This window comes from Dendrobates tinctorius, unplaced genomic scaffold (genome assembly GCF_039654945.1).
Source record: "Dendrobates tinctorius isolate UK_male_01 unplaced genomic scaffold, ASM3965494v1 ptg000003l, whole genome shotgun sequence".
Classification (NCBI taxonomy): Eukaryota; Metazoa; Chordata; class Amphibia; order Anura; family Dendrobatidae; genus Dendrobates; species Dendrobates tinctorius.
In genome coordinates this window covers 50,220,119-50,247,256 of record NW_027361671.1, presented here as the reverse complement: position 1 = coordinate 50,247,256, position 27,138 = coordinate 50,220,119, and the positions used below count along the sequence as shown (strand labels likewise).

Here is a 27,138-nt window from a genome sequence, read left to right as displayed (position 1 = left end):
CGTCATCCATTGTAGCCTCACTTTTTTTTTTTTTTTTTCATCTTTCGGATAGGGAAACTTGCATTCTGAAAAGGGAATCCGGCCTTTATTAAGATTACAGAAACAGAGGAGCAGACTGTGCTGCCTCCTGTCTGTACTTCCCATAAAACTAACAAAGCCCGCTGGGATGCAGCATGTTTCGGGTCTTTCCTTCTCAATAACGGCTGTCCTTAAAAGGAATCTGTCAGCAGATTTTTGCTATATAATCTAAGACCAGCATAGTGCAGGAGCAGAGACCCTGATTACAGTGATGTCACTTACTGGGCCATGTTTTGCTATTATAATACAATTAGTGTTTTATCAGCAGGAGATTATCACTACAGGACATCTGGCTGTATGGGTGCTAGTCTCACCTTGTCCCCAGCACTGATTAGCAGCTCTCTGTCACTATACAATGTACACAGAAAGCTGTGATGTGGATAGGGTTATACACAGCTCAACAACTCAGATCTATAGAGAAAACTGTGAATCAGGGTCTGTGTCCCTACATCATGCTACTGTCAGATTATGCTGAAAAAACCTGCTGACATAGTCCCTTTTAACCCCTTAATGACAGCCAATACGTCTTTTTACTCACCTGAAATATAAGAAAATAGCATCCCCATACAGGTGACAATCCAGCAGCTGATAGCTGTACACCATAGCTGACAGCTTGCTGTATCACAAATAATTAGTGTTGGCACCATCCAGATCTGTTTAACCCCTTAGTTGCTGCTGTCAAAAGTGACTACATCTAATAAATGGTTAATAGATTGTAGGGGCTTCTGCTTTAATTAGCACACTAAGATCATGATTGTGTGGTCCTGATGTTTGCCATAGCAGTTCATGGCCAAATAGCGGCCTTAAGGGGGTTTTACACATAGCGATATCGCTATAACTTCAACGATTTTGTGACGTTATAGCGATATCGCTGTGTCTGATACTTACCTCCGACCGGCTACCCCGCTGGTTATCGCTGATCGCGTGAGAATGTCCGGCTCCATTTCTCGTCATCCGCTTCCTGCTGGGGCTTCCTGTTGTGGCGACGCGTGGAGGCGGGAGGACGTCAGGATCGCTGTGTGTGAAAGGTGAGTATCGTGCGCTGCGTCGCTGCTGCATCGCTGTGAGATCTGCCGGTTTGGCAGTCACTAGCGATCATTTAGCGATGCACCAGCGATCCTGACCGGGTCGGATCGCTGGTGCATCGCTAAATGTAAAATGGCCTTTAGAGTCTCCCGGCTATAGCGGTCAGTGACATTTAGGTGGTAAACAAACACTTTAACATTCCTGCTATACCACTTTGCATTAATTCCTGAAAATCACCTGAAGGGATAAACTATTTGACAGAAGTTTTCAATATGTCGAGGGTGATGTTTTTAAAATGGTATCATATTTGGGGTTTTCCAATATATAGCACTCCCCAAAGTCACTTCAAACCTGGATAGGTCCCTCAAAGAATTTTTGTAAATTTCCTTGAAAAAATGAAAAATTGCTTCTCCTAAAAGGCTAATAAAATAAATTAGCGTTTTAAAAATGGTGCCGATGTAAGGCAGACATGTCGTAAATGTTGTTAATGTTTTGCTGTGGTATGACTATCTGGATTAAAGGGATAATCATTCAACTTTTGAAAATTGCAATTTTTTTTTTACATTTTTGTCAAATTTCTGAAACTTTTTAGAAATAAACACAAAACTTATACACCTAAATTTACCATTATCATAAATTATAATGTGCCACGAAAAAACAATCTCAACATCAATGGGATTTGTTGACGCATTCCAGAGTTATGACCACATAAAGTGACATTGGTCAGAATTTAAAAAATTTGCTCCGTCACTAAGGGGTTAAGAGCAATACAAAAGAATGTAAATAATTGTAGAAGCGATTTCACTGTCTATAAGTCTGTTCTTTGCATCTGCCTGATGTGTGGTGTTGGAGGCAGTAATATCGGTGTGATCCGATGCTCCTGAGGCCAAGTGTTTTGCATACAGCACAATGCTGAGTCTGTTCTGTATGTCATTTAATCTGTCATCTATCCGGGCAGGTACAGTATGGTACCAAGGTCCTTCTATTGTCAACTTCTGCTTTTGTCACACTTTATATTCGATTTGCTTCTTTAACCCCTTAAGGACCGGGGTTATTTTCGTTTTTGCGTTTTTGTTTTTCGCTCCCTTTCTTCCCAGAGCCATAATTTTTTTAATTTTTCCGTCAATATGGCCATGTAAGGGCTTATTTTTTGCGGGACGAGTTGTACTTTTGAACAACACCATTGACTTTACCATGTCGTGTACTGCAAAACAGGAAAAAAATTCCAAGTGCGGTGAAAGTGCAAAAAAAGTGCAATCCCACTCTTGTTTTTTGCTTGGCTTTTTTGCTAGGTTCACTAAATGCTAAAACTGACCCACCATTATGATTTGCCAGGTCATTACGAGTTCATAGACACCAAACATGTCTAGGTTCTTTTTTATCTAAGTGGTGAAAAAAAATTCCAAAGTTTGCTAAAAAAAAACAAAACCAAAAAAACCCACCATTTTCCGAGACCCGTAGCGTCTCCATTTTTCATGATCTGAGGTCGGGTGAGGGCTTATTTTCTCTAGCAACCTTCCACGACAGCATAGGAGGATGTCTCCACGCCCTAATGGGGGACAGGAAGCACGAGAGGTTAAAAGGTCCCTCCCACCTCCCTCTCACCAGTGTCTTTCCTGTCCCCCATGGGGCATGGAGAGGTGCGGTATGCTGTGTGGCCGGTTGCTGCAGCGTACCTGTAATTCTTAAGCCGGGCAGTGGTGGTCGGCGGCGCTGCCTCCCCTCCTCCGTACTGCTCCCGTCTTCATTAGAACACGGGACCTTCCTGGCCCACCCGCTCTCCCCTATGGGGAGTAAAGCAGGCCAGTAATCCCCGACCGGAGGCCTCCCGCAGATCTCCGGTCTCTCCTCCTCCTGTTGCACGCCGTGCGGTGACCCGGAAGTGACGTCACGCGCGGTCACCCGGAAGTGATGTCTCGTGTAGTCACTTCCGGGGTATGTATGACAACTTCCTGTCATGGCGGCCCCCATTTAGCTGCCAGCGTGTGGAGCTCGCCAGCACTCGCTGTGCCTGCCCTGGGACCGAGGGAGGAGGGGGGGGGGGGGGGATATGAAAATACTGCGCTGAGGGTGGGGTTAACCCTTTATTAACCCGACGGAAGACGCCGACAGGTAAGGCAAATCCCCTGTCAGTATGGACGGTTCTTCCTGCCCTGCGTCTGCAGAGCCCAGCGCTGCCCCAGCCACAGTAAGTGTAACTGGGGTGGGTCCTAGTGGTGCGATCTTGGGATAGAGGTCCTCAAAATACTTCTCCCCCTTTTTTTTTATAGGGAGAAAAGTCTGCCCACAAAAGCACCAATACCACCAGCAAGTCGGCCAAATGTGCCATATGCAGTGCAAAACTCCCCTCAAATTGGGCGAAAAAATTGTCACGCTTGCATAGACAGGGTGGTCAAGGCTGAACACCCGTCACTAATTGACGAAATCCGCAGCCTGGTTACTCACCAGGTTCAGACTTCCCTGGCCGCACTGTGTCCCCCCCCTCCCCCCTCCACTCCCTCTGATTTTGGGCTCACCACCCCCAAAAAAACAGAAAATTCAGATGGAAGACTCAGAGTCTGAATCAGAAAAATCATATAATATAGGCTCCGAAAATTGGGAACAACCGGCAACCTCTAATTCAGCCGAATCTAGGAAATACCTCCTTTCCACGGAATATGTGGAGGAGCTGGTCGGCGCAGTACGGGCCACTATGGGCCTAGAGGATGAGCCTGTTACTCAGTCCGCACAAGACCGCATGTTCGGGGGATTCGAGGGACCCAAGCGAACAGGTTTCCCAGTACATAGGAGCATAGTAGATATGATCTCCCAGGAATGGGAGTACCCAGAGAAGCGCTACTCAGCCCCTTCGGAACTCGGGCATAGATTCCCCCTGGAGGGAGAGGAGTTTAAATGGGACATCCTGAAAGTTGATGTCCAGGTGGTGAAGAAAACGGTCCTTTCTTTTGATGACGCGTCCCACCAGCTTAGAGACCCGATGGACCGTAAAGCAGAGAGCCGCCTAAGGAAAGCCTGGGAAACCTCTGCTTTTTCCTTAAAGTCAGGGATTGCGTCCACATGCGTGTCTAGGTCTCTCTTCCAATGGATAGAGGAACTAGAGAGTCATATTTCTCGGGTAACCTCAAGTGGTGACCTCCTGAACTCCCTTCCTATACTACAAAGAGCTACAGGCTTCTTGGCGGATGCATAGATGGAGATGATCCGCACCTCTGCTAGGGCTATGGTACAGTCCAATTCTGCCAGACGTGCCTTCTGGCTTAAAACGTGGAGCGGGGATGAAGTGGGGCCCTTCAAGGGTGAACATGTCTTCGGCCCGGCCGTAGATGAAATTCTTGAAAAGGCCACAGACAAAAAGAAGGTACTTCCTGAGCAGAGGACTCCAAAAAAGCGGCTTTTTCGAGCCCCCCAGATTCAGCCATCCCAGCCGAGAGGGGAGGGAAAGTCGGGAAGATGGAGTTATGCTAAGGGGAGAGGCAGGAATATCCTGGTCCCCCAGCAGCAGCAACAGCCACAAGAAAAGCAATGACTCGACCCCGGTGGGGGGAAGGCTTTCGAGGTTCTTTCACTCTTGGCGGTTGACAGCCCCTGGATCCTCAGTGTCATCAAAGAGGGCCTACTACTAGAATTCGAATCCTCCCCCCCCCCCCCCCACGGGGTATAAGAGTTACCTCCCTACCACCTCGGGAGACTACAGCACTAAAATCCGGCATTCGACTCCTTCTGCAATCAAACGCCATTTCTCAGGTCCCTGTGGAGGAACAAGGAAGGGGGCATTATTCCAGGCTGTTCCTAGTGAAGAAACCCACAGGAGAGGCAAGAATAATAATAAATCTCAAGGGCCTCAACCGACATATCTCAGTCGCAGATTCAAGATGGAGTCGGTAAAGACCGCCATTCCTCTGATAGGGCCGTCTTACTTCATGGCAACCATAGATCTGAAGGATGCGACTCTGGTAAACCAGGTGACTCAAACTCTGGGTATTCTCCAATCACTGGGGTGGATCTCGAATATAAAAAGTCGCAGATCCAACCCTCCCAGCAGATAAAATTCTTGGGAATCCTCCTAGATTCAAGGAAACAAATGTCCTTCCTCCCGGAGGAACATCAGAGGTCCATAATTTCAAGAATCTCGAGCTTCAGGAAACAGAGGTCCCTGACCCTCAGGTCAGCTATGTCCATACTAGGGTCAATGACCTCCTGCATCCAGTCGGTACCTTGGGCGCAGGCTCACTCCAGAATACTCTAGTCCCATATCTTGGGAAACTGGAACAGAGATCACACCTGCCTGAACAAAAGAGTCCAGACCCTAGGAAGAGTGAAAGCTTCGCTAGCATGGTGGATGGACCACAAAAATCTGTGCAGTGGAATCAACTGGTCCCAAATCCCCTTGGTCACGGTAACATCGGATGCCAGCAAAAAAGGCTGGAGAGCCGTAGTGTCCCAACAACCATTCCAGGGGTTGTGGAGCCAGAGAGTGAGTACAAAGTCCTCAAACTTTAGGGAACTGAAGGCTGTGGAGGAAGGTCTCCTGGCGGCAAGACACCTAGTTCAGGGCCATCATATCAGAGTCTACTTGGACAATGTAACAACAGTGGCCCATCTCAGACACCAAGGTGGTACAAGATCCAGCAGTCTAGAGGGCCTGTCGGGCCGAATATTTTGCTGGGCCGAAAGACACCTCCGGTATCTAACAGCAGTCCACCTAAAGGGTACCTCCAATCTTCTGGCAGATTTCCTGAGCCGAAAATGCATCCAGCCTGGCGAGTGGAGCCTAAACGAAAAAATCTTTCAGAAGCTGGTCAACAGGTGGGGCCTCCCGGAGGTGGATATACTGGCCTCAAGAGAAAATGCTCGGGTGAGAAACTGTTTTTCCCTGAACCCCAGGGACAGATCCCTGGGGGTAGATGCCTTCGCCCACAAGTGGAGGTTTTGTCTGGCATATGCCTTCCCGCCAGTTCCAATCCTTGCCGCAACCCTGAGGAAGATCCGGGAGGATCGAACCCAGACCATCCTAGTAGCTCCACTATGACCAAAAAGGAGCTGGTATTCTCTAATTACAGAGCTACAGGTAGAGGGGCCAGTCCTCCTACCCCTGGAAAACGACCTTCTCTTACAGGGCCCGCTACATCACCAAACCTCCGGGGAATGAGGTTAGCGGCCTGGTTACTGAGACCCAGATCTTGAGGGCCAAGGGTCTATCAGAGGCAGTAATAAACACCCTCCAGAAATCCCGGAAGCTGGTCACCATTGCTATATATAACAAAATATGGAAAAAGTTTTCCTCATGGTGTCTTCCAGATTTGCCTGACCCAGGAAACCCTAACATTTCCCGTATCCTGGATTTCCTACAGAGGGAGCTTGAGCTAGGTCTAAAGCCTAGCACACTGAAAGTACAGATATCAGCATTAAGCTCCATGTTTGACTGTGACTTGGCCAACCACAGGTGGATAAGAAGATTCATTACATCAGCCACTAGGCTACATCCAAAAAAGCTAGTTGCGGTTCCACCATGGGACTTGAACGTGGTTCTTACGGGACTCACTCAACCACCCTTGGAGCCCCTGCCATCCTGTACTTAGCTGCTCTCCTGTAAGGTGGCCTTCCTTATAACAATAACCTCAGCAAGGCGAATAGGAGAGCTACAGGCCCTCTCAATCAGAGAACCCTACCTAACAGTCAGAGATGACTCCATAGTTCTCTCTCTTGATCCGTCTTTTCGACCAAAGGTTGTGTCGGACTTTCATAGATCACAGAATATAATTCTCCCCTCATTTTGTCAAAACCCAGCAAAACCTAAAGAAGAGGTGTTTCATACGCTGGACGTAAGGCGAATAATTTTCCACTAATTAGAATGTACCAAACCTTATAGAATCGACCACAACCTATTCATCCATACCTCTGGTCCAAACAGAGGAAAGAAGGTGGCAAAAAAACACCATTGACAATTGGATTAAAAAGGCTATCTCTGAAGCATACCTGGCGCAAAGCATCACTCCCCCTACAGGGATCAAAGCGCATTCAACACGATCTACCTCTACTTCATGGGCTGAGAGGGCAGGCGCATCTTCAGAGCAGATTTGTAAGGCAGCAACCTGGTCCTCCTTACATACTTTTTCTAAACACTACAGGTTGGACCTTATGTCCAAGAGGGATTTAGTCTTTGGCTGAAAAGTTCTTCAGGCCGTTGTCCCCCCCCCCCCCCCTAGTGCAGTATAGGTTGTTATGCCTCCTATGCTGTCGTGGAAGGTTGCTAGAGAAAATAGAATTAGACTTACCGGTAATTCGGTTTCTAGAAACCTTCCACGACACCACTATTTCCCTCCCTGCATTCTTGGACAAATTCTGAGAATCTTAAGGTAACCGGTGCTATGGTAATCAGTTATGTCACAGGTCGGAGGGACCTTTTAACCTCTCGTGCTTCCTGTCCCCCATTAGGGCGTGGAGACAACCTCCTATGCTGTCATGGAAGGTTTCTAGAAACCGAATTACCGGTAAGTCTAATTCTATTTTTTTGCATGCCGAGCTGACATTTTTAATGATACCACTTTTATGCAGACACGTTCTTTTGATCGCCCGTTATTGCATTTTAATGCATTGTCACAGAGATTAAAAAAAAACCAAAACATAATTCTGGGGTTTTGATTTTTTTTTCTCGCTACGCCGTTTAGCGATCGGGTTAATGCGTTTTTTTTTGTTTTTTTTTTTATTGATCGGGCGATTCTGAATGCGGCGATACCAAATATGTGTGTGTGTGTGTGATTTTGTTTTATTTTGAATAGGGTGAAAGGGGGTTGATTTGAACTTTTATATTTTTTTTTATCTTTCATATTTTTTAAAATACATTTTACATGGGAGGCTAGAAGCATGCCATACTTGATGGGCTCTGCTACCTATAGGCGATGAGCAGATTACCTATATGTAGCAGAATTACTGCATAGCTATAGCTGCATAGCCACCGGGTGGCGCTCATAGCAAAGCGGCATCAACAATCATAGAGGTCTCCAAGAACCCTCTGTTTATGTCAAAGCATCACTGACCCCTGATCACGTGACGGGGGTCAGCGATGACCCCATTTCCGGCCCGGCGGCCAGAAGCGCCGGTTAAACGCCGTTGTCAGCGTTTGACAGCGGCGTTTAACGGGTTAATAGGTGCAGGTGGATCGCGATTCCACCTGCGCCTATTGCGGGCGCATGTCAGCTGTTCAAAACAGCAGATATGTCCCGGCTTTGATACGGGCTCAGCGCCAGAGCCCTCATCAAACCAGAGGAGAAGTCCAATGACGGACTGTGTCTGTCATTGGACATTAAGGAGTTAAACTACTTTTTTACAACCCGAAACATTCCTTGTTTGTTACTTTTTAAGCTTCCATCTGGTGTACTAGATTTTTATTGCACTTGAGCTGACGTACAGTTTTTTCTTATACATGCAGTACTGACCAGAAGTTTGGACACACCTTCTTATTAAAAGAGTTTTCTTTATTTTCATGACTATGAAAATTGTAGATTCACTCTGAAGGCATCAAAACTATGAATTAACACATGTGGAATTATATAATTAACAAAAAAAAGTGTGAAACAACTGAAAATATGTCTTATATTCTAGGTTCTTCAAAGTAGCCACCTTTTGCTTTGATTACTGCTTTGCACACTCTTGGCATTCTCTCGATGAGCTTCAAGAGGTAGTCACCGGAAATGGTTTTCACTTAACAGGTGTGCCCTGTCAGGTTTAATAAGTGGGATTTCTTGCCTTATAAATGGGGTTGGGACCATCAGTTGTGTTGTGCAGAAGTCTGGTGGATACACAGCTGATAGTCCTACTGAATAGACTGTTAGCTGCTTTTTTTCTTGCCATAATACAAATTCTAAGTAAAGAAAAACGAGTGGCCATCATTACTTTACGAAATGAAGGTCAGTCAGTTCGGAAAATTGGGAAAACTTTGAAAGTGTCCCCAGGTGCAGTGGCAAAAACCATCAAGTTCTACAAAGAAACTGGCTCACATGAGGACCGCCCCAGGAAAGGAAGACCAAGAGTCACCTCTGCTGCGGAGGATAAGTTCATCCGAGTCACCAGTATCAGAAATCGCAGGTTAACAGCAGCTCAGATTAGAGACCAGGTCAATGCCACATAGAGTTCTAGCAGCAGACACATCTCTACAACAACTGCTAAGAGGAGACTTTGTGCAGCAAGCCTTCATGGTAAAATAGCTGCTAGGAAACCACTGCTAATGAGAGGCAACACGCAGAAGAGACTTGTTTTGGCTAAAGAACACAAGAAATGGACATTAGACCAGTGGAAATCTGTGCTTTGGTCTGATGAGTCCAAATTTGAGAGCTTTGGTTCCAACCACCGTATCTTTGTGCGACACAGAAAAGGTGAACAGATGGACTCTACATGCCTGGTTCCCACCGTGAAGCATGGAGGAGGAGGTGTGATGGTGTGGGGGTGCTTTGCTGGTGACACTTTTGGGGATTTATTCAAAATTGAAGGCATACTGAATCAGCATGGTTACCACAGCATCTTGCAGCGGCATGCTATTGCATCCGGTTTTCGATTAGTTGGACCATCATTTATTTTTCAACAGGACAATGACCCCAAACACACCTCCAGGCTGTGTAAGGGCTATTTGACCAAGAAGGAGAGTGATGGGGTGCTACGCCAGATGACCTGGCCTCCACAGTCACCAGACCTGAACCCACTCGAGATGGTTTGGGGTGAGCTGGACCGCAGAGTGAAGGCAAAAGGGCCAACAAGTGCTAAGCATCTCTGGGAACTCCTTCAAGACTGTTGGAAGACCATTTCCAGTGACTACCTCTTGAAGCTCATCAAGAGAATGCCAAGAGTGTGCAAAGTAGTAAAGCAAAAGGTGGCTACTTTTTTTTTTTTTTTTAATTCGTTTATTAAACATCAGGACACAAAGAATGTACAACATACACAATGGCTTATGATAACAGGCATTATACATAGCACACATGTTTCCGTCCATTGTAAAATATAATACAAAGAAATTGCTCTTATAGATAGACAAGGTAATATGTATATTTCCTTCCAAGCATATGTAAAGGATAATTGCTTATGCAATTTCACAAGCCTTGTCATATCATGCAGCAGTAAAATCTAACTAAAATTCCTAAACTACAACTATATCAACTAGTAACTACTATTTCCGCAGCCTGGTTTCCTATATCGTATTGTCGCGTGTGATGCCTCAGCCTTGCAAAGTGAGTTGAGAGGAATTCCACCTCTCCCAGATCTTTTCAAATTTACCCGGGCAACCCCTATTTTGGTATAACGAAAATATGGAAAAATCGAATTTACCAACTTGATCAAAAATCTAAGGGAAGGACATGAGCCCCCCATCCACTGCAATGCCAGCACCTTCCGTGCCATAAACAGCGTCTCGCGCAAGAAGACCCCAGTATAGCGATCCCAAATCTCCTCCTCCCATACCCCAAACAAGCAGACCAATGGCTCTAGAGGGACAGGGGCCTGCACCAGGGATGTCGGTAGTGTACTCACCTCTTTCCAGTAATGTAGGATAATGGGACACTGCCACACCATATGAATAAAATCAGCATCTGGCGAGTGACATCGCATACATTCTGATGATTGAAGCCGACCCATCCTAAAAAGTCGCAACGGAGTCAAATATGATTGATTTATTATATACAATTGTAACATTCTGTTATTAATAGATGGTGATACTCCAATTGGAGACTCCAGAATCTCCTCCCACTCCTCTCTTTGCTTATCAGGGAGGAGTCGTTCCCACTTCTTCTTAATAGAGCTTATGGCCGATTCTGCCCCTACTGACAGCATGTATGTGTACAAAGAGGATATGAGACCCTGGGGACCTTGCGAGTTAAGAATTCCAATCAGAGGTAAAGACGAAATAGTACGGTCCACACCCCTATCCCTCATATGTGATTGAAGAGCCGATCTCAGCTGCAGATAGCGAAAAAATTGAGATCTCGGAATATTATGTGTGACCTGTACTTGTTCAAAAGACTTTAAGGTACCCTGGTCGTACAAGTCTCCCACTGAAGAAATGCCACACTGAGTCCAAAAAACGGTGGATGGGTGATTCAGTAACTCCGGAGAATAGTTATTACTCCACAGGGGCATTTCAACTATAACATCCTTAAACCCTATTACGTTCTTGATTTGTCTCCATATTAATCGTGCCAGCCGGAGCAGGGGTAGCAGACGCGGAACATTAGTTTTTCCAACTCAAGGAAACCTAATGGGCAATCCGCTTGTGCAGCGTGAAGCAGGTGGCTTTCAGATTTAGGGAGGCAATTACCTGGCATCCATTTATTTAAAGCTTTAGCCTGCCCAGCTAAGTAATATAGAAAAAAATCTGGCAACGCCACCCCACCTCCCTTCTTTGGTTTTTGTAAAGTGGACAATTTAAGTTTGGGCCTAGTTTTCCCCCAAATAAAGGACGTGACCAGAGAATTAAGATTAGCAAAAAAGGACTTGGGCACCACTACCGCACTGTGCTGGAGCGAGTAGCCAAATTTAGGGAGTAATATTTCAATCAGGTTAATACGTCCAGCCACAGATAATGGTAGCCTACTCCAAGACGCAAATTTAGCTTTAACTAGTTCCAGCAATGGGTGGACATTAAGTTGTAGATCAAGCGTACTATTGTTAGAGATGTGGATGCCCAAATATTTAAAACTAGATACAATAGACAGTGAAGAGAGAGCCTCCAGCTGGGGCATGGGAAAGGGGTAACAGGGCAGACTTTTCCCAATTTATATGTAAACCTGAATATTTACTGAATCTATCTATAAGGGATATCACCTGTGGCAAAGTTTCTTCCACATCATTCAAGCATATCACCATGTCATCGGCATATAGGCCTATGGTATCTACCCTACCTGCTATATCTATACCTCGGATATTAGGGAAGGACCTTATGCGTATTGCTAGTGCCTCAATCGCAAGGGCGAAGAGGGCCGGGGAAAGAGGGCAACCCTGACGAGTTCCCCTACGCAGTGCGAAAGACTCAGATATAGAGTTATTTATTATAATACGGGCCTTAGGTTTCATATATAATATTTTGATCCATGTTATAAATTTATTGCCAAAGCCATACCTTTGCAAACATGCGGAGAGAAAAGGCCATTCAAGAGAGTCAAAAGCCTTGGCAGCATCTAACGATGCTAATGCCCAACTGTTGTCTGGCACCAGGGAGCTATATTGGACAATTGACTGGACTCTTCTGATGTTAATAGAATTACTTTTACGAGGCATAAAGCCCGTTTGATCTGGATGTATGAGATTCAATATAATTGAATTCAGTCTGGTAGCTAGAATCTTGGTGAAAATTTTTTAGTCCACATTTACTAACGAAATGGGACGATGGGATCCACATTCTAAAGGGTCCTTCCCCTCCTTCCGAAGCACTATATTAGCCCCATAAAAGGACTCAGGCATAGAATTCCCTTCCCATATTCCCTGAAATATCTTCACCAAAAGTGGCGTCAATAAATCTCGATACTTCCTATATAGTTCAACAGGGAACCCATCAGGTCCAGGGGCCTTCCCAGAGGCCATGTCTGCTATAGCATTATCTATCTCCTCTGCAGTGAACACAGCTTCCATAAGGGCCCGCAGCTCAGGATCTAATGTGGGGAATGAAATATCTGACAAATAGTCTAAACACCCCAAAGTGTCAGTCACTTTTAGATTCGTATAGTGACCTGTAGTAGTCCTGAAAACAGCCAAGAATCTCCTCGGTCGAAGACACCAATGTACCGTCCACCCTGCGAATCTGTAATATCGTATTAGAGGTGCTATGTTGACGGACCAGATAGGCCAAGAATTTGCCCGTCTGGTTCCCCAATTCGAAATAGGATTGTCGGGTGAAGAATAGTTTGCGCTTAGATTTAGTATCCACATGTTGAGTATATAACCTCTGGGCAGCCAGCCACTCAGTCCTGTTCCCGCTAGTTTGGTTAGATACATATGTTGCCTCTGCGCCTTTCAGTCGTTGCTCCACCTCATCATCCTTTCTTGCGGTTACCCGCTTAATATAAGAGATCGTGGAGGACAAACAGCCCCTCAGGTATGCCTTAAGGGCATCCCAAAATAAATTAATATCTTGAGGTTTCAGGTGGGATGCGATGAAGCAATTCAACTGATCGATCGTCCTGTTTGGAGACCCTATCAGTTTTAACCAGAAAGGATTTAACTTCCAAGCTATTCCACTGTTTACTTGCCCATATTTGAGTTTAAGGATGACCGGACTATGGTCTGAGATTCCCCTACTTCCATGCTCTATATCAGCCACCCACATTGCCAGACCGCTAGAACCAAATATATAGTCTATGCGTGATAGAGAGCGTTTAGTGGATGAGTGGCAAATGTACTTCCTTAACTCAGGGTGACGCACCCTCCACAAATCCAACCACCCGCCACCCCCTATAAACGATGATAGCGGGGTTGTAGTTGGCGGAGAGGACCCCCCAGTCACTCCATCATCCAACCTCAATTTATCAAGGCAGTTGTTCATGACCATATTAAAGTCTCCCATACAAATAACATCTGCGTCTGGGTAGTTAAGGGCAAAACTCATTGCCTTCTGCAGAATGGATATACGAGCCGGGGGGAGGGGGTTATAAATACATAAGACCACATATTTCCTGGTGTTTATCAATGCATGGACAAAAATAAAGTGACCCTCAGGATCCCTCTGAGTCTCCATCGCTTCCCATCTGACGTCTTTGTGTACCAACAGCGAGACCCCTCTCGAGTAGCTGGTATGGGCAGACCATTGTACCCAGGGCTTCTGCACGCACCGCGCTGTATCTCTAGTCAGGTGCGTCTCCACTAAGGCCGCAATGTGAGGGCGATAATGTCTGACCTGTGAGAAGACCTTGATCTTTTTTCGAGGAGTTTTTATTCCCCTCACATTCCATGTCATACATATTAACTCCGACCCCATATTTTACTCCGCTGAACATGGTGCATATTATTACCCGGGCAAAATTTAGAGACATCACCTAGAGACTGAAATTGCTGTCGACTGCGATTATTACCTAAAAAATACCAAAAAACACTACGGAAAAAAAACAAAGTGAATAAACAGCAAACAACGTGGGAGCAGAGTCCTGTACTCCCATCACAAAACAAACAAGGGGATACCATCACTGAGCCCAGTGTCCGGTATTGTTGGTAACTTGGACGCCTTCGTGTAAAGCTCCAGTCAGCCGATTAATAGAAAAGTACCAACTAGCAGTAGATGCATTAGGATTCTTTTTCAGCATCCCTTCCATGGGATCGCAGCCACTCCGCCGCCTCCGCTGGGTTCGTGAAAAACAGAGTAGAACCATCATGGACCACCCGGAGCCGGGCCGGGTAAATCACCTGACCTCCGTAAACTGCGCCCGCTGCTTCTGGAGTTCCATTGAGAAATCTGGGAAAATCGAGATCGTGGCATTGTTAAACTTGATAGGACTCTTTTGCCACGCCAAACGTAGAGCCACATCTCTATCCCTGCAGTTGAGTAGGCGCGCCAGAAAGGGTCTAGGTGGGGCTCCAGGAGGAAGAGGCCTAGTAGGGACTCTGTGAGCCCTTTCCACTGCAAAGATTGGGGAGAATTCATCGCCCAAAGTGGTTTTAAGCCAATCTTCTAGGAATTGCTCCAGGTATTGTCCTTCCGATCGCTCCGGTAGGCCAATAATTCGGATGTTATTCCGACGCGTCCTATTCTCCAGGTCATTTGCTTTTTGCCTCCACGCGTTCATGGAGCCTGCCACTTTCGTTAGTTTAGCTTCCATGGGTGTGATGGTGTCTTCTACCTGGGATACCCGCGTCTCCACCTCCGTAATGCGACCCTTCATGGCTTGCATATCTTGTCGGAGGCGTCTCACCTCGGTGTACACGTTCTCTATCTTCCCCGACAGAGACGTCCTGGTTAAGGAGATGGCCTGTATGAGTTGTTCAGACGCCTGCTTAAGGGTTAATTCCTCCTGCTCGCTCTCCTCCCCACCCTCAGAGGGGCGGCTCTTACGCTGAGCCTGTGAGGGATTGTTTTTAATAGATCTTGAGCCCTCAGCATGGTGTACTCTGGCATATTCCTTTAGCTTTTCAGCCGCTGTTCCAGACCCCTTGGAGCGACTCATTTTAGTAACAATAGGGCACAGCCAGGTATTAGAAACAGTGCACTCTGAAGCCCCCTGAATCAGAGTTACAGACGGGGTATAATAATCAGACGGTGGCTGCAGGGTCTCAGAAGCAGCACAGACCCGCAGCGTCACAGAGGGAGGCAGCGTCCAGCTCCAGGCGGCAGACGAGGGCTCCTATAGCCCAGGGAGAGACCTCCAGGACCCCACAGGGACAACAGCCAGAGAGGGATCCGAGTCCCTATAATGATGGTGCTGGCAGGGCAGGCGATATAATAAAGAGGGGAACGCGGGGCCCAATCTTCCAGGGCACACACCGCCTGTTCCTCTCAATCAGAATGTCTGCTCACCGTCCTGCTGCTCCTCCAGCGCTGCAGCGAGGGAGCCCGGCGCTGCATCTCTCACAGGCAGAGCGCGTGCCTCCAAGATGGCCTCTGCCCCGTGCAGGCCCCGCCGGCCGCCCGAATGTCCACAGCCGCAGGCACTCAGGAATTTAGCCCCGCTCTCCCGCGGGGATCCAGGAGCGCCCCCAAGTCCAGAGGGGTCAGAGGACAGGTAAATACGCTGCAGGAGTGAGGGTCTGATGGCCGGATATTTTCAGGATGGCAGGAGCTCCCGAAAAGCACGTCCTCACTCCGTCGCTACATAGCCACGCCCCCAAAAAAGGTAGCTACTTTGAAGAACCTAGAATAATTTTCAGTTGTTTCACGCTTTTTTGTTAATTAATTATATAATTCCACATCTGTTAATTCATAGTTTTGATGCCTTCAGAGTGAATCTACAATTTTCATAGTCATGAAAATAGAGAACTCTTTGAATGAGAAGGTGTGTCAAAACTTTTGGTTTGTACTGTATGTTAATGAAGGTACTGTAATTGTATGGATGGATGTGATACAAAGTTTTTATTACTTTTACAGGTTCATCTCCCAAAATTAGAATATCATCAAAAAGTTAATTTATTTCAGTTCTTCAATACAAAAAGTGAAACTCATATATTATATAGTCATTACAAACAGAGAGATATATTTCAAGTGTTTATTTCTGTTAATGTTGATTATGTCTTACAGCCAATGAAAACCCAAAAGTCATTCTCAGTAAATTAGAATACTTTATAACACCAGCTTGAAAAATGATTTTAAAATCCAAAATGTTGGCCTACTGAAATGTATGTTCAGTGAATGCACTCAGTACTTGGTCAGGGCTCCTTTTGCTTCAATGCGGCATGACATGGAGGCGATCAGTCTGTGATACTGCTGAGGTGCTATGGAAGTCCAGGTTGCTTTGATAAGTCTTCAGCTCGACTGCATTGTTGGGTCTGGTGACTCTCATCTTCCTCTTGACAATACCGCATAGATTCTGTTTTTAACCCCTTCCTGACCTGTGACGCCATGTAGGCGTCATGAAAGTCAGTGCCAATACGACCTGTGACTCCTGTGTGGTGTCATGGCGAGATCGTCTTCCCGCGGGTCGGTTGACCAAGGTCACTGAAATGTCACCTGACCCGCAGGTACAGGAGGACCTGTACTTGACCCCGGGGGTGGCTTTGCCCCAAAGGCCCCCCCGTGGCTACATTCGCACTGACTGGCTGTTTCACTTTCAACAGCCAATCAGAGCAATTGTAATATTTCACCAAGGAAACTTGGTGAAATATTACAATCCAACCATGTCCGATGCTGCAATATCATCGGCCAAGGCTGGAGACCACGATCTGCGGCCCCCACCGACTGACTGCCGCGATCTGCTGCTGCCGCCGTCAGTCTTTCCTCCCCTTCCGTCCTGTCCTCCGCTCCCCCGCCATCCGATTCCACCACCCTCCCGGTGTCTCTCCTGATGTCCCTCCGTCTCCAGGCCTTCCCCCATGGGCGCCGCCATCTTCTTCCGGTTAAAAAAAAATGGTGGGCGCATGCGCAGTGTGCCCACCAAGATCTGCCACCCATTCATTCCAGGTACATTTTGATCACTGTGGTAGACCCTATCACAGTGATCAAAATAAAAAAAATAGTAAATAACCCCCCCCTTTATCACTCCCATAGATAGGGAAAAATAAAAGTATTTATTTTCGTTGGGGTTAGAGGTGTGTTGGGGTTAGAGGTATGTTGGGGTTAGGGTTGGGATTACGGTTAGGCTTAGGGTTGGGGTTAGTGGTGTGTTAGGGTTGGAATTAGAATTGAGGGGTTTCCACTGTTTAGGCACATCAGGGGCTCTCCAAACGCGACATGGTGCCACCATTGATTCCAGCCAATTGTGCATTCAAAAAGTCACAGTGCTCCCTCCCTTTCGAGCCCCGACGTGTGCCCAAACAGTGGTTTACCCAAACATATGGGGCATTAGCGTACTCGGGAAAAATTGCACAACAACTGTGGGGGTCTAATTTCTCCTGTTACCCTTGGGGAAAATAAAAAATTGGGGGCTAAAAAATAATTTTTGTGCAAAAAAAAAAATGATTTTTTTTATTTTCACAGCTCTGCGTTGTAAACTTCTGTGTAGTACTTAAAGGTTCAAAGTGCTCACCACACATCTAGATAAGCTCCTTAGGGGGGTCTAGTTTCCAAAATAGGGTCACTTGTGGGGGGTTTCTACTGTTTGGGCACATCAGAGGCCCTGCAAACGCAACATGACGCTTGCAGACCATTCCATCAAAGTCTGCATTCCAAACCGGCACTAATTCCCTTTCGAGCCTCGACGTGTGCCCAAACAGTGTTTTCCCCCCCCCCCACACATATGGGGTACCAGCGTACTCAGGACAAATTAGACAACAACTTTTGGGGTCCAATTTTTCCTGTTACCCTTGTGAAAATTAAAAATTTGCTTGCTAAAAAAATCATTTTTGTGGAAAAAAAAAAAAAAAAGATTATTTTCATGGCTCTGCGCTATAAACTTTAGTGAAACTCTTGGGGGTTCAAAATTCTAGATAAATTCCTTGTAGGGTCTAGTTTCCAAGGTGGGGACACTTGTGGGGGAGCATCAATGTTCAGGCACACAGGGGGCTCTAAATACTCAACATGGAGCTAATTTTCTATTCAAAAAGTCAAATGGCGCTCTTTCCCTTCTGAGCCCTGCCGTGCGCCCAAACAGTGGTTTATGACCACATATGAGGTATCGGAGTACTCAGGATAAATTGCCCAACAAATTTTAGTATCCTTTTTATCCTGTTACCCTTGTGAAAATGAAAAAAACTGATGCTAAAAGAGAATTTTTGTGAAAAAAGTACTTTTTCATTTTTACGGATCAATTTGTGAAGCACCTGGGGGTTCAAAGTGCTCACTATGCATCTAGTTAAGTTCCTTGGGGGGGGGGGGGGGGGGAGTCTAGTTTCCAAAATGGGTTCACTTGCGGGGGGGCTCCAATGTTTAGGGGCTCTCCATACGCGACATGGTGTCCGCTAACGATTGGAGCGAATTTTCCATTCAAAAAGTCAAATGGTGCTCCTTCCCTTCCGAGCCCTGCCGTGCGCCCAAACAGTGGTTTATGACCACATATGAGGTATCGGAGTACTCAGAGGAAATGGCCCAACAAACGTTAGGATCCATTTTATCCTGTTGCTCATGTGAAAATGAAAAAATTGATGCTAATAGAATATTTTTGTTGGAAAAATTAAAATGTCCATTTTTTCCTTCCACGTTGCTTTAGTTTGTGAAGCACCAGAAGGGTTAATAATCTTCTTGAATGTAGTTTTGAGTAGCTTGAGGAGTGCAATTTTTAGAATGGTGTCACTTTTGGGTATTTTCTGCCAAATAAGACCCCTCAAAGTGACCTCAAATGTGAGGTGGTCCCTAAAAAAAAAAAAAAAATAATTTTTAACCCTTATAACGTCCTAACAAAAAAAATTGTTCCCAAATTTGTGTTGATGTAAAGTAGACATGTGGGAAATGTTATTTAGTAACCATATTGTGTCACATAACTCACAAATTAAAAATTCATCAAAATTTGAAAATTGCAAAATTTTCGCCAAATTTCTGAATTTTTTTTTTCACAAATAAGCTCAAAAATTGTCGACCTAAATTTACCACTAACATGAAGCCCAATATGTCACGAAAAACAATCTCAGAATCGCTAGGATCCGTTGAAGTGTTCCTGAGTTATTACCTCATAAAGGGACACTGGTCAGAATTGCAAAAAATGGCCTGGTCATTAAGGTCAAAAGGGGTGGAAGGGGGTTAAACCAGGTATTGGTACTTTTGGTAGTGTGGACAGGTGCCAAGTCCTGCTGGAGAATGAAATTTCCATCTCCAAAAGCTTATCGATAGAGGGAAGCATGAAGTGCTCTAATATGTCCTGGTAGACGGCTGCTGTGACTTTGGTCTTGGTAAAACACAGTGGACCTACACCCAGGGCTGTGGAGTCGGAGTCGTGGAGTCGGAGTTAGTTTTGGTTGGAGTCGGTAGAAATGTACCTACTCCGACTCCAGCTTTAAAAAAAATGTATTAATATTTCATAATTGAACTTTCATATGAATTTTATAAATGTTACTCAAATATATATGTTCTATCAAACTATGAACAACAGTGATAAGCAGTTCTGCTGGAGATAGAGACATTTCTTACTTCTTGTGTGTCACTGTTCTCCACTGCCCTTATCTAATCTTATACTTGGTTAACCTCATGCTGCCCCAACCCCCCTACTTACAATGTATGAAACTGAAAGTGGAAATGTGTTGCAAATTCTTAGTAGTAAAGCTCCTCCTCTAGACTAGATCATACTAGGTGTGTGTCTTCCAAGCATCTCACAGCTGCCTGCTACTCAGAAGAGGAAGACTGTAAGAAGTATTATCCTTTCAACAAACTTTGCATCAGTTAACTGTGAGTACATGAGGAATAATAACAGTATTACTGACCACTATATCAGTTGTACGACCTGGCAATAATTTTGTACAATTGTTTTTAGGAAAAACAATTGTCATTTGGATTGTGAATGCAGAATTAAAAACCTGAGAATGTCAAAGAAGCATCACATTAAATCAGCTGTATTTGAACATTTCACCATCAATCAAGATAGAAAACATTATGTCTGTCAGTGTATGACAAATGATCCAGACGAAAACAAATGCTGTGAAGCCAAGATGAGTGCATATTCAGGCAAAGATAAAAATGCTCCTACCAGAGCTTCTAATCTAAAGAGACATTTACAGCGCTTTCATCCAGAAGTACTGAAAGCAGTGGATGAGAAAGACTGCATCCAAACCAATAAACCAGTGCCCAGCTCTTCCAGCCAAACAAAGGAGCAGAGAACTTTGCAGCCATCAGTTGCAAGATATTTTGTCAGTGACAAAGTTACTGTGACAATGACAGTAGATACATTTAAAAAACAGATCATAGAGCTTGTTGTAAAGGATAGTGTGCCCATTTCATTATTTTCACGACCAGCTTTTATGTGTCTGAATGGGGAAATGGCCCGCAAGCTTGGTGTTTCTCTGGAGAGAGAGAGAGTATTAGAAAATTAGTTATCGAAGAAGCTTTTAAGCAAAAGGAAGAACTTAAAAAAACTCTCAAGGGAAGCTTTCTGTTTCTTAAAATGGATGCCTGCACACGTCACAGAGTGAACTATTTTGCCATCAATGTCCGATTTGTTTGTGACAAAAATGAAATAGTTACCAAGACATTGGCAGTAAAAGACACCAAAGCTCATCACACCAGTGAGTTTCTCCAGGTCTTGGTGGAAAAGGTTCTGCAAGACTATGAACTTAAAAAAGAGCAAGTTCTTTCTGTCGTAACTGACAATGCTTCAAATATGATAAGTACTATTAAGCTAATGAATGAGAGTAATGATGGTGACCAGCAGCTAGAAGAACATTCTGGGTCCACAGACACAGAAATGTTTGAAATAGAGGAGCACAGTATTGTAACTGAGGAGCAAACTGAAGTTGCTTCAGATGAACAGCAACATGATAGTTTAGATGATCTTGTTGAAACTGTGTCAATATGTTCTTTCATTCATCACATGCGCTGTGTTGTGCATACGCTACAGCTGGCTATAAGAGACAGTCTGCAAGAAGGACATGCTGCTGCACTGATTGGCAAGGTGAGAAAATTGGCTACTGTTGCCAGAACCCCTAAAGTTGACTCAATTTTGAAGAGACGTGCTGGAAAAGGGGCAATTATTGATCAAGCCACACGATGGGGCAGTACTTACTTAATGATTCAGCGCTTGGTTGAACTGAAAACCTTTCTTGTAGACATGGCTAACCCTCAACTGACGCTAAATGAAAGTCAGTGGAATCAGGTGACTGAGCTGGAAAAATTGCTAGAGCACCCATTTACAGTGACTAAAAAATTACAAGCAGAGGACTTAACTCCAGGTATTTTCTTAAAGGAGTGGAAGAACCTGATGTTTCGCCTGTCCCAAAGAGGAGGGTTAATTGCAAGTGGCATTGCTACATCAATGAAACGGAGAGAGGAGCTACTATTACAAAATAACATTCTTTTGGCAGCTGTTTATGTAGACCCAATGCATCGGATTCTTCTAGATGATCAACAACTAAGTAAAGGAAAAGAAGCTCTGTTTGAAATAGCAGTAAGGATGAAAGGGTTGCAGAACAGTCAGGAGGAACAAGAAGAATTTGGTCGTCCTGCCACATCTTCACCCTCGTCATCAACTGATGAAGAATTTAATTTCGAAAAATATTTGGATCACAAGGACCGTGCAAAGCGTTCCCGCATAGAAGAAGAGTCATCCCCATCAAGGAACACAGCCAGTACATTTCAGCAGAATTTTTCATGTGCACTAAAAGAAATTGAGAAATTTGACCGTTCATCAAAAATAACAGTGCAACAAGCGATTCCTCTGTATCCTGACATTGTCAGAGATGTTGCCCGAGTGGTTACTGCTTTGCCACCAACACAAGTTAGTGTAGAGAGGTTGTTCTCTGCTCTCAAAATAATTAGATCAGATTTGAGGGCATCCATGAAGGAGGATCTGACAGAGGCAATACTTTTTCTGAGGACAAATTTATAGATTTCTTCTTATTAACTGCATAAAAGTGTTTATTGCATATTTACTTACAGTTTAGAAAAGTTTATAAAAGTTATTTGCTATATTCTAATTGTATTCTAATAAATGTAGTTTTTGCTCTAAGTGGTCTGATTACTTATATGATGGTGAGAAACTGAATAAGCACGATGTTTAATATTTTACAACAGTAAATTTGTTGTTATGAATTGGCCATTTATGAAGGAGTCGGAGCCGGAGTCGGAGCCTGATAAAATCCAAGAGTCGGAGTCGCAACTGTGGCTTACCGACTCCACAGCCCTGCCTACACCAGCAGATGACATGGCTCCCCAAACCATCATTGATTGAAACCTGAATCATGTTCTCTGGGGTCTCGGCTACCAGGGGTATCCAAGACCCCGGAGAAATTCCGACTCTGGGGGGCGCTATACACTTAGCGCCGTTAAAAAGTGGCGCTGAGGCAAAAGTACCTTTTAACTGCCGCCGTTAAAAGGTGTATCTGCGGTTGTTAAGGGGTTTAAGGTCAAAATTTGCTCTGTCATTAAGGGATTAAGTTAGGCCATTGGGTCATATGCTTTTTACTGCTCTTAAATAACATAATATTCCAATATTTTAATCTCTAAGATCTATTAATTAAAATGTTTGTTTGTGGCCAACCCCTTCTAAGTTTGTTTCCTTATTAAATATGGAAAAACTTCCTCATCTGTAGACCTTTTTGTTAATATCACGGTTGTCCTTTTAATTGTGGCCTTCTGTGTTTGACATCCCTGTATCTAGAGTCTAGATAGATGCCGCCTCCAGTGTGTGCTGGCATATATAGAGATGATCTGCCATTACTGACCACAGGACGTTGGCATAGGTTCTCTCACTTCCTGAAACTAGCACATTTTTTTTTTTTTTTGCAATTTCCGTTTTCTTTGATTGTAAAAGGTCATTATTAGTCTCTGCCACTTCATGTACACCTGTAAAGACTTGGAGCAAGGAAGTAACAGGTATTTCCTGCTTGTAGCTAGCAATAGTGACATACAGTGCCTTGAAAAATTATTCATACCCTATGACATTTTCCACATTTTTTTCACATTATACCTGCAAACTTAAATGTGTTTCAGTGAGATTTTATTTGACACACCAACACAAAGTAGCAAGTATTTGTGAAGTATAAAGGAAATGATACATGGTCTTCCAAATATTTTAAAAATCTAAATCTGAAAATTGTGACGTGCATTTGTATTCAGCCCCTGAGTCGATGGGACCAATTTTCACTGCAATTACTCCTGCAAATCTTTTTGGATATGTCTCTGCTTTGCACATGTAAAGGTGAGATTTGTGGCCATTCTTCTTTGCAAACTATCTGTTGCTGCGGGAGAATGGATGGAGGCATCTGTGAACCAGACCTGTGGAGTCGGTTTGAAATGGACAGATTCCTAAAATATATAATACATTGGGTACAGTGGCTCAGTGCAGGATGTGCTGTAAATGTTTACATAAGAATTTGGGAAAGTTATGAAATGTCCTATAAATGTCTGTTCTGTTCTGTTCCTGATCTGAGGATCTGGGCTTTTAGATGAGATGAATCTGTGCTGCATTTTGTGCACTTGCGCAGTAATGAGGAGTCAGAAGTCAGGGAAATTGAGGCGTCTGAGGTTTGGCTTACCGACTCCTCAGCCCTGCTGTGAATAGCAATTTTCCAATCTTTCCATAGATGCTTGTTGCTCTGGCAGCATATTTATTGTTGTTGTACTGCTGAAAGGTGAATCTATGCCCCTGTTTCAAGTTGTTTGCAGCCTCGAAGAGGTTTCTCTTTCCCCCATGACTGCACCACGGAGAGAGAGGGATCCGCCCTCAGGGACAGGAAACCTACAGATGAAAAAAGCGGTACCTCTCTCCCACATCAGTTGGTTTCCTGTCCCTGACGGGGAACCTACAACACGTACCTGCAGTTGACGCGTGATTCCGGGGACCGATCCAGTCTTGTAATAGGCAGCGGGGCTCCCTGCCTCGGCTGGGTCGAGGCCTTGGACGGACTTCCCCCGAAGCACCACCACCGGGGTCGGCGGTCCTTGAGGGTGAGTGGGGAGAGGCAGTGAAGAGCAGGAGAAGTCTGCCGATCCCAAAAAGGAAAAAAAAGGGGGGGTTGCCTCCTGCAGTATAGTGACGGCGGTCACTATAGGAGAGCCCCGCCGGACGAGGCAGCCTGTGGAGGTGGCGGCGGTCACTGGGAGCCACAAGTCAGAGCCTGCCAGACCTCGGAGCGGCGGCCACCGGGAGCCGCGAGGCGCACAGGTCTCTGCAGCTCGGAGTGGGGGCGGCATCAGCCACCGGAAGCCGCGAGCAACAGGGCACATCGAGCGCCGAGAGGAGGGCGCAGGATACCGGCGCCGGACACACGCGGGACGCCTGTAAGGCGGGCGCACGCTATCACAGCTCCCTTGAAGAAGGGAGGTGCGGTGCACCGCTGGGTAATCTTGCGGTGCGCATGCATCGGTACTTCCAGTGGGGCGCAGGGATCCCTGGGAAGAGGGCGGCGGCAAAAAAAATAAATGATGAGATCATGTTTAAAGCCCCGCTGAAGGAGAAAGACGCGGTCACCATGAGTGGGAAACCGCAGAGGGAGAAGGAAACACGGCGGCGGTCCCCGAAGCAGGGAACACAGCAAACGCAGGAACAGCGCCAGCGCGACTCTTCCCAGCAGCGCAGCAGCGGTCATACGGGATCGCGGCGCAGCCAAAGCTCCACCATGGCGGCACAGCCAGAAGTGGATTCAGCAGTGGAGATAATCCCTACACCCGAGACGGTATCGCTCGTTCCACAGGAGGGTGAGTGATCTCTGTGAATGCCCGCTCGCTAATGTGCGATTATTTTTTCTTTTGCAGGGGCGTAAATGCACGACCAAATCTAAACACATGGTATGTGCTATATGCATGGAGGAGTTACCCCCTACATGGGAGAAAAAGCTCTGTGCGGCTTGCATAGAACAGACAATACAGGAGGAATCCCCGAGGTTTGCTTTAGACCTCAAAACACTAATAAAAACCCAGGTCGAAGACGCCCTTAAGGGCGCCAGAACCTCAAAGAAAAAACGCAGGTCCAGGCATAGATCCCCAGAGTCCAGCGTTAGTGTGTCAGGAAGTGAACTATCAGACTCAAGTAATTCATCATCCTCCGAATCCTCTTCGTCGTTCTCAGAAGGGGAACGCAGCTGCTTTCCCATTGAAGAGACGGACGTCCTGGTAAAAGCTGTGAGGACAACCATGGGGCTGGTAGACGAACGCCCTAAGAAAACGGCCCAAGATCTAATGTTCGGAGGGCTTAAGCAAAAAATACGGAGGGCTTTTCCGATCAATGAGAAGATCCACTCCTTAATCAAATGAGAGTGGAAAAAGCCAGACAAAAAAGTCCTAACTCCAAAGAGGAAATACCCCTTTGACGACCCGGCCTTCTCCTTATGTAGCGGCCGCAAAAGCTTTTAAAAAATTTGCCCTGCCCTTCGAAGACATGGGTACCCTGAAGGACCCAATGGATAAAAAAGCAGAAACTTTTTAAAAAAATGCTTGGGAGGCGGCAGGAGGGGGTCTAAAGCCAGCCATAGCAGCCACATGTATGGCACGTGCCCTAATGGTCTGGCTGGACCACTTGGATTCTCAGATAAAGGAAAAAGTCCCAAGAGAAACAATACAGAGATCAGTTCCTGTAATGAAGGGGGCAGCAGCTTTCCTTGCGGATGCGTCAGTAGACTTAACCAGGCTGGCAGCCAGGACAGCGGCCTTCTCGAATGCCGCAAGACGCGCCTTATGGCTGAAATGCTGGCCGGGAGATTTGCAAACAAAAACCAAATTGTGCGCAATCCCGTGCAAGGGGGAATTCTTATTTGGCCCAACGCTAGAAGACATCTTGGACAAGGCAGGGGACAAGAAAAAATCCTTTCCCGGGTTCCCTAGCCAGTCATACAAACGGCCTTTTCGGAACAGAAGGTTTATGCGACGGAAGCCCCCAAAAGGGAACAAAGAAGGATGGGAGGATAGAAGGAACAAAAATAAATCTTTATGTTTAAAAAAAAACCCCCAACCATAAGAAGCCACAATGAAGGTACTCCCCGGGTTGGAGGAAGATTATCCTACTTTCTCCAAGCCTGGGAAAAAATATCCACGAGTTCATGGATACTAAACATAATAAAGGAAGGTCTGAGGCTAAAATTCCTTACCCTTCCAAACAACTCTTTTGTGATAACGCCCCAAAGGACATCACACGAGCAGCTGGCTCTGCAACAAGAAAGAACGAATCTAAGAGAGAAAAGCGTATTACAAGAAGTCCCCTACCAAGACAGAGGCAAAGGCTTCTACTCCCCTCTCTTCCTTCGCAGGAAACCAGACGGATCAAAATGGAGACAAAATCTTGTATAGAAATGCTTCCCCCATCTTTCTTCATGGCTGTATTAGACTTGAGAGACCCATATTACCATGTGCCTATTCACAGAGACCACAGGAAATACCTCAGGGTGGCGGTGACAATCCAGGGGGAGATAAAACATTATCAGTTCAGAGCCCTCCCCTTCGGGCTAGCTATTGCTCCAAGAGTATTTACAAAGGTAATGTCAGAGGTAATGGCCCACATAAGAGAGCAAAACATCCTGATAGTCCTATACCTGGACGATCTCTTAATAATAGGTGTCACCTTTCACCACTGCAAACAACAATTGGACATGGTCATTAGGTCTCTACTAGGAGGGATGCTGAATTTGCCCAAGTCCAGACTCGTACTAAGTCAGGTGCAGGAGTACTTGGGGATAATACTGGACTCCGTCTGCAGAAGTTAACATTTCTGTTCGATTAAGGTTCAAAAAATGGCACAGATGGTGGCACAAATGATAGTTTCCCCAACCACTACCCTGAGAAAAGCAATGTCACTATTGGGGTCAATGACAGCCTGCAGGCCAGCAGTTCAGTGGGAACAGAGCCAT

General features: G+C 45.5%; 1 protein-coding gene across 2 annotated transcripts in view; it reads left to right on the top strand.

The window, feature by feature from the left end:
- REEP5 (receptor accessory protein 5) overlaps positions 1-27,138 on the top strand; it is a 57,977-nt gene that overhangs the window by 8,414 nt on the left and 22,425 nt on the right. The gene's annotated exons all lie outside the window — the stretch shown is intronic.